The following is a 9,242-nucleotide window of genomic DNA, read 5'->3' as shown; positions in this document are numbered from 1 at the left end:
AAACCATGTCCAAAACACCTCAGTAACTGAAAATCCAAGGGTACCATTCTCCTCTGCTACTCACAGGTGGAGTAGAACAGCCCTTACAGAGTTCCCAAAGCTGTAAATCTATACAGTTCAGCCAGTCTCTTCCTTCTCCTGTGGAATAATTAGTAGGCACAAACCTCCGGTTCACAGCCAAGCACTTTAACCACCATGCCACCATGGCTCCTCCTTCCCACACAAGGGAATATTACCCAGCCATGTAAATGCATGAAGTACTCTCCATGCAACAATGTTAATGAGCCCTGAAAATCCTAACTAAACAAATTTAAAATAATAAAAACCCCACTGCTGTGAAATCAATTCTGGCTGATAACAACACTGTGAGACAGAATAGCATTAAGGTTTCTACAACTAATCATCACAAAAGTATCTTTCTCTAACAGATGGATGGTGGGTTTAAGCCATTGACTAATCATTAAAGCCCAATGTTTAATCTACTGTGCCACTAGAGCTAACTGGGGGGAAAGCCAGACAGAAAAAGACAAGTATTGTATGATTCTATTTAGACAAAATGTTCATAATAAACAAATCTACAGAAAAAAGTACATTAAAGTAGCCAGGGGATAGATAGGGCCATCCCTGGTGGTATAGGATTGAGCTAGTGAAGCTGGAGGGAGCCGTATTGCTGACCCAAATGTCCCTCTTAGGAGTTCAAACTCACCAGCAGCACCTCCTCAGGAGAAAGGCGATCCATTCTCGTTCAATTTACAGCCTTAGAAACTGAATGGAGGGCCTGGTAGGAGCTCTTTCCAACTTGATGGCAGTGAGTAATCAATGCACACACACATGTGCACACATATACCTATTTGTATATATACAAATGTATATGTCTGTGTACACATATTTACAATTTTTTTTTTACCTGTTGCTCATTCAGTCTCTGGCTCTTCACCTTTTAATTTGAACAACTGGCCTGCCCTGCCTACTGACCTCAAATTCATCAACCCTCCAGAAGCCTCTCTTCTGAGGGATTTGGGATTTGTCAGCCTCTACAAACCTGTGAGTCATTTCCTTGAGATGAATTGCTTTTGATAAATATAAGGAACTCTTGTTGTGTAGCTCTTTACATATTGGGCTGCTGGCCAAAAAGCACAGCAGTTCAAATGCACCAGTTGTTCTGTGGCAGAAAGATGGGAAGTCTCCTCCAGTTAACATTTACAGACACAGAAACTCACTGTCACCAGGAGTAGGAATCTACTTGAGGACAGTGGGCTTGGCTGTGGGCTTCAGTTTTCAATATACAAATAAGCCTCATTGCTGTGCTTCTCTAGAGAACCTGGCCTAAGTCATGGTCTGCCTGCCCGAGAGACCTCAGAGAAGAGGGGCAACTGCTTTCAAAAGGCCAGAGGCCTGGAAACCTGCAGGCTGCAGTCCCACTGTCACACCACCAGGCTCTGAGTCAGAGAGCCTCCCAGCAGCTGGCTGGAGGATGGGAGAACGGGTGACTGCTGAAAGGTTTCCTTTTAAGGCGAAGAAAATATTCTAGAAGGAGATTGTGGTGATGGTTGCGTAAGTCTGAAAATACTAAAAAACCACGGAATTGTTCTCTTCAAAAGGATAGTTTTTATGGTAAGGAAATTGTATCCCAATTTGAGAAAAGGTACTCAGTGTGGGCTTAGAAACTGGAGCTGTTATGAAGAGGTCCTTCAGCTTCCAGAAGCTGGCAGTTAAGAGGTACCAAGATATGCACAGTGAAAACTGTTGAACATAATGCAATGCAAAAAGTGCTTCAGCAATCCTCTGCTTACTTTAGGCATGTTAGGAAGAGAGGCCAATCCCTAGAGAAGGACATGATGATTGGTGGGGGCGGATGTCATCAAAGCGGAGGAAGATCCTCAAGGAGATGAACTGACCCAGTGGCTCTGATAGTGGATTTGAACACAGCAATGAGGTGAGGCACAACATGAGGATGATGAGGACTGGGCATGGTTTTGTTCTTCAGTACATGGGGTTGCCATCCAGAAGAACCTATGGAGACCACCTAACAACAAACATTTTCTTCTTCCCTCTGAATTATGATAAAGATTGATCTTGTTGAGTAACCATATATGAAGTCAATCAGGAAAGAATGTAATACCAGACTTATATCTCTAAAACCTGTCTAGGCATTGGGGCATTACAGTGGACAAAGCAGACAACATATATCCTCTCTTGTGTAACTCACTTCCAGGTGATAATTTGTTGTTGTTAGGTGCCATTCTTCAAACATTCTTCTAGGTCGTATAGCTCTGGTGTGTCCACTTGCCATATAGAGGTAACTTGTGGTTGCTGCGAAGCTGAACACTGATGTGTCAAATGCGTTAATGGTTAATCGTGGCACATAGTGTTTGGTGGAGCTCCCCGATTAAAACAAGCTTGGAAGCAGGAGTGGCATCCACTTCTGTAATAGCTTGCCTCCGGAAACCCTATGAACCTGGAGAAAGGATGAAAGTCTCACAAGATTTGAGGACGACTTTCCTTCACAGGGTTGCTATGAGTCGCCTACAACTCGATGGCACTTAACAACAACAACAACGACAGGTGCTATTGAGCCTGATTATAGTAAAAATAGATGTTTTTCTAATTAATAGAAATACCAAAGCAAGAAATGTCAACACTCAGAAGAGAGATGCCCAGGCTGATGATGAGGGCTTGGGTTACCTTTGGGCCAGGACCCAGCGGCCGCAATGCAAGGAGCAGCCAGAACCCTGTAGTGAGAAGACCTGAGTGCTAAGGATGGGGCCCTGTGACCTGCTGGGTGGAACAATCACAGCTGTGAGTACCCACTTCTGAAGGTAGGAGGCTGGACATGAGATTTGTACAACTTGGGAGGTTCAGTAGAGGAACAAGCAGGCATCTGAGGAACTGTGACAGCTCAGAGGTACGACTCCCAGGGCATCATCTATGTGCCCAGATACTCCATTCACCCCAAGAGTTCTAGGAGGTGCTTCACTCAGTTTGAAAATAGCTGCTAAAAGTTTGCAGCAGGTCTGCCCACTCTCCTTCTAGAACATTCCAAAGTCTTCCAGGAGGCTCTGACTTGGACACTTGGTCCTCAGACCCAGGAGTACCCTTCTCTCTTTCCTTCAGGAACCCTAGATTCCACATGATTGGGTCTACATGATCAGCCAACCAGTAGGTTCCCTCTTTTTTTTTTCCTTGTCCTGTACCGTAGATTGCAGCACAGCTTCTTGCCACTAGGCCACCAGAGCTCCCTGCAGGTTGCCTCTTAATGTCAAATGACCAGATGTCCCCAGAGGTAGGAAAGAGTTGCTTGGGGCCCCTTCTCCAGCCTCATGGGGGCCAGGAAGATGCTTCTCAGGGGAAAATCTGAGTCTGCAGGCCAGGCAACTGAGGCCCATAGCTAAACAGACTGAGATCTTCTGCCCTTCACAAAAGCTCTGGTGGCATAATGCTCTGTAAACCCAAAGGCCATGCCTTCTGGTGGCTCCATTCCTCCAGCTGCTCTGAGGGAGAAAGACAAGCAATCTCCTTTAATGTGAGTTACAGCTTCAGAAACTTGCTGGAGGATCAGTTCCAACTCCATGCTAATGACTGACCTTTTCTGTCCTCTCTTTCTCCAACCACCCCAATCCTCTACCCCCAATCCTCTCAGAAGAAATATTGAATAATACAGAGCTCCTTGAGAAGAGAGAAGCTGCTGGCCTGACACCTCCACCTCCCCCTGTCCCTGCAGCCCACAGGGTGGGCCACAATCTTTATATAGGAGGAGAGATGTGACTTGGAGTTACCATGCCTCCCCTGTATCTGCTCATTCAATCCTGAAACTCCAGGAAAGAAATGGAGCTTCTAGTAATTCAGGAGCTTAAACAGAGGCCCATCTGGCAGATAGAGCCCCTCAGAGGACTCCAAGTCCAGCAAAGGCCCAGACCAAAGCAGCAGGGTAGTAGGCGCTGCTAGTGCTGCTCCATGCTAACATTCACTCTTCTGTTTTGTTTTTCTTTTTAGTTTTTCTGGATCTATGTTTATTCAACCCAAAATAATTCCCTCCAACTTTACTGGGGAAGCTGACCATGTCCAAGATCAAATCTGCCTCTAAACTGGCATTCCGTTGCTGACCCGGCCCAGCCTTAGCTTTCTCATAGGCACCAGGAGGCCCTGTGCTCTGCTATCTGTGTCCCTGTCAGCGTCCCCTGAGTCAGTCTTACAGGTCATTCACCTCCAAACCTTCAGGTCATGGCCTACCAGTCTCAGAATGGCTGTGATGCACATTGACGGGCACAATCTTAGGGGGCAGGTGGAGGTAATCACACAGATATTGGATACTCTTGTTGGTAAAGTGCCAGTAGAACTGTCTCCAGGCAAACTGTCCCTTCACATGGCCTCATGACCTGACACTGCATGGCCTTCATGACATGGAGGTCTGGCATGTTCTTGTCTGCCAGTTCAGGGTGCTTTAGCACATGGACATCCTTCTTAGCCAACATCACCCTCTCCCTTAAAAGAAGTTAATATATTAATTTGTTTCTTCTTCAGCATCAATGTCATGGCTGGAAATGATGTATTCACGCTTTTAAGAATCACCCTACACACACACACAAAAAAAGAATCACCCTACACTCACTTTTCCCTTATGGCTCTCCAGGTATCAGCCCTGCACTACTAGAGTGGGCTTCTGATCCAGGTGTGTCCAATAAACCCTCCAGGAGTGAGTTGGAGCCCAGGCTAGGCCAGAGAGAAGAGGCTGGGGACTCACACCAGAGCCCATGGGGAAAGCATATGGGCAGGGAAGAAGGACACTGGTCTATGTCATGGTAGTGCCGACACAGGACAGCTGGCACGAGAGTGCAGTGGGTACAAGGGATACTCCATGTGTTTTTTAAAGGACAAGCTGTGAAGTAATCTACTCAAGCCTGGCAGCAGAACTCCTTCTCAGTCTTCACTCTCCCCATGAAGCAAATTTCTGGGGTTAGGAACAGGCCTTGCTTTTCCCCCAGGTATCATTTGTCATGGATTGAAATGTGTCCCCTCAAAATATATGTCAAACAGGCTGGGCCGTGATTCTCAGCACAATGGCATTATACTGTGTGTTGTAAATTCACTGCATGGTTCAAAATTGGGAAAGGTGTACACCAGTGATGTGTCCTATCTCCATACCTTTTCAACCTGTATGCAGAACAGATTATCCGAGAGGCTGGGCTCTATTAGGAGAAGTGTGGCATCAGGATTGGTGGAAAATCTATTAACAATCTGCATTATGCAGATGACACAACCCTGCTTGCTGAAACTGAGGAGGACCTGAAATACTTGCTGCAGAGGGTCAAGGACTGCAGGCTTCAGTATGGATTGAGGCTCAATGTCAAGAAGACAAAGATTCTCACCACTGGGCCAATTGGCAACATCAGGATGGATGGTGAAGAGATTGAGATTGTTAACAACTTTAGTCTGCTTGGCTCCACGGTCAACACTCTTGGCACCAGTAGCCAGGAAATAAAAAACATATTGCGATGGGAAAGTCTGCTGTTAGGGACCTCTCCAGGGTACTGAAGAGCAATGGTGTCTCTCTGGAGACTAAGGTGTGTCTGATACAGGCTATGGTCTTTGCAATCACTTGTTATGCATCAGAGAGTTGGACAATGACTAAGGAGGATAGAAGGAGAATTGATGCCTTTGAGCTGTGGTGCTAGAGAAGAGTATTGAATGTACCATGGACTGCCAAGAAAACAGATTCATCCTGGAGAAGGTTAAACCAGGCTGCTCTTTGGAAGCAAGGATTCTGAGGCTTTGTCTGACATACTTTGGACATGTTGTAAGGAGGGGCAGGTCCTTGGAGAGAGACATCATGCTTGGGAGGGTGGAGGGGCGGGCAAGAAATGAAGACCCTCTATGAGATGGATTGATTCAGTGACTGGAGTAATCGGGATGGGTGTGTCAGAGGCAGTGTGATTGGCACAGGATAGAGCAGGGTTTAGGGCTGTTGTACATAGGTCGCTATGAGTCGCAAGCGACTCGACGGCACGTAAGAACAACAACAACAACAACATGATGTTAATGAGACAAGGTTACAGGCAGTTATGTAAAGATGTGGCTATCCCACCAAATGTGATCTATGACCAGCCAAACAGTTGTCAATTGACTAGGGTTGGATGAGGCACCCTTAATCAGGTCACAGCTCTGCTCTGATGCCAGGGGAGTTTCCCTGGGAGTCGTATGTAACACGATTTGTCTGAAGGCAGGTAAAAGGACAGCAGAAGTGATCTAAAAGGGGGACCTCAGAATTACCAAGAAAGAACAGGAGTGGACCACATTCTTTGGACCCAGGTCACTGTGCTGGGAAACACTTCTGCATAGGAGACAACCAAGACACATATCCTAGGAATTCTAGATCCCAGATGCTGAAGGAGACAAGACCCTTCCATGAGTCAAAAGAGAACCAAAGATAATGAGAGAATTCTGAAAGCAATGAGGGAGGAACAAAGAGTAACCTATTAGGAAGATTAAATGCTGATTTTTCAGCAGAAACCATGTGAGCAAGAAGACAATGGAATGACATATATCGAACACTCAAAAACACAACTGTCAACCAAGAATACTGTACGCAGCAAAATTGGCCATTAATATGAAGGAGAGATCAAGACATTCCCAGAAAAAGAGAACTTGAGGGATTTTGTAAAAACAAGACCAGCATTGCAGGAAACACTGAGAGACATCCTTCTTATGGAGGCACCACAGAAAGCAGGATGGACTAAAGTAACTAGAAAGAACACCAAAAGGAACTCAGCAAAAAGATAGAAATAAAACCTTAGAACAGTTTAAATACATCACTGAAGAGAAAAAGACTAGCAAATTGGATAACAAAGAAAAATTCATCAACATGCTATCTACAAGAGACACACCTGAAAAATGAAGACAAAGGAAGACTGAAAAGACAAGTATGGGGGGAAAAATATACCAAGCAAATGGCAACCAGAAAAAAAAAGCAGGAGCAATATTAATCTCTGAAAAAATAAATTTCAGTGTAAAAACCATTACAAAGGACAAGGAAGGTCAATAGAACAAGAGGACATAACAATAACAAATATCTATGCACAAAATGAAAAAAAAACCCACCATACATTTGGAAGCTGAACAACCCCTTGCTTGAACATGAGTGGGTACTAGAAGAAATAAAAAATGAAGTTGAAAAGTTTCTTGAAACAAATGACAATGAAAATACCACTTACCAAAGCCTCTAGGGAACAGCCAAAGCAGTAATCAGAGGTCAATTTATAGCAGTAAGCAAACATATCAGAAGGCAGGAAAAAATGATCATTGACTCTCCAACAAATTGAAAAAGAACAGCAAGAAAACCCAACACCCTCTAAAAAAGCTGAAATGATAAAACTTAGAGCAGAAATAAATAAAATAGAAAACAGAAAAACAACTGAAACCATCAACAAAACTAGGAGTTATTTCTTTGAAAAGATGGATAAAATCAACAAACCACTAGCAAAACTAACAAAGGAAAAGACAAAAACAATCCAAAAAAAATTAAATGGGCAACATCACAACAGAACCAACAAAAATACAAAGGCTAACAATGGAATATTAATAAAAACTGTACTTAAACAAATATGAAAACCTAGAGGAAATGGACAAATACTTAGAAATTCACATCTTATCTAAAGTGACACAAACTGAAACTGAACACATGAACAGAGTCATTACAAAAGAAGAAAGTGAAAAGGTAATAAAACAACTTCCAGCCACAAAAAGAAGGGTGGGGGGGAAAACCCTGATGGTTTTACAAGTTAATTTTATCAAACATTCAGTGAAGAACTGTCATCAATTGTACATAAACTATGTCAGGAAATAGGAAAAGATGGAATTCTCCCAGACTCATTTTATGAAGCAAACATATACTTGATACCAAAGCCAGGTAAAGACACCATTAAAATAGAAAACTATAGGCCAATCTCTCTCATGAACATAGGTGCAAAAATCCTGAATAAAATCCTGGCCAATAGAATCCACTGATACATTAAAAAAAAATTCACCATGACCAAGTGGGATTCATAACATGTACACAAGAATGGTTCAACATAAGAAAAAACAGCCAATGTAATTCATCGCATTCACAAAGCAAAGAACAAGAACCACATGATCCTATGAACTGATGCACAAAAGGCCTTTGACAAAATCCAACACGCGTTCCTGATTAAAACACTCAACAAAATAGGATTAGAGGGTAATTTCTTCAACATAATAAAAAGTATATACGCAAACATGAGAGCCAACATTGTTCTCAATGGAGAGAGATTAAAGGCATTTCCTTTGAGAACAGAAACTAGACAAGGATGTCCACCATCACCTCTCCTATTCAATACTGTATTCGAAGTCTTAGCGATAGCAAAAAGACAAGAGAAGGAAATAAGAGGTATCCAAATTGGCAAAGAGGAGGTAAAATTATCTCTCTATGCAGATGATATGATAATTTACTTAGAAAATCCTAAAGATTCAGCAAGAAAACTGTTGGACATAGGTGAGCAATTTAGCACAGTAGAAGGATACAAGAAACATATGCAGATCAATTAGATTTCTCTACAGTAACAAAGAGAATACAGAACTGGAACTAAGAAAAACAATACCCTTCACGATAGCTAGTCACAAGATTAAATAGTTGGGAGTTAATCTAACCAGAAGCACAAAGAATCTATTCAAAGAAAATTATAAAACATTACTACAAAAAAAAAAAACCCAAAAAGAGACCTGGAGAAATGGAAGAATCTACCTTGCTCATGGATAGGAAGACTCAATATTGTGAAAATGACAATCCTACCAAAGGCAATCTACACATTCAATGGAATCCCAATACAAATACTAATTCCATCCTTTAATGAGATGGAAAAGGCAATCTCCAATTTCATTTGGAATGGAAAGAGAGCCCTAAATAAAAAGACATTCAGATGGCCAACAAACACATGAAGAAATGTTAAAAATCCCTAGCTGTAAGAGAGATGCAAATCAAGACAACTATGAGATATCATCTCACCCCAGTAAGACTAGCAAAATTTAACAGAACAGCAACAAATGCAAGCAAGGTTGTGTCATCTGCATAACGGAGATTGTTGATAGATCTTCCACCAATCCTGATGCCACAATTCTCCTCATAGAGCCCAACCTCTCGGATAATCTGCTCTGCATACATGTTGAAAAGGTATGGAGACAGGATGCATCCCTGGCGTACACCCTTCCCTATTTTGAACCATGCAGTGTTA

Source organism: Elephantulus edwardii, unplaced genomic scaffold (assembly GCF_000299155.1).
Source record: "Elephantulus edwardii isolate Elephantulus edwardi_28Jun2011 unplaced genomic scaffold, EleEdw1.0 scaffold00209, whole genome shotgun sequence".
In the NCBI taxonomy this organism is placed as follows: Eukaryota; Metazoa; Chordata; class Mammalia; order Macroscelidea; family Macroscelididae; genus Elephantulus; species Elephantulus edwardii.
Note: the sequence above shows the minus strand (reverse complement) of the source record.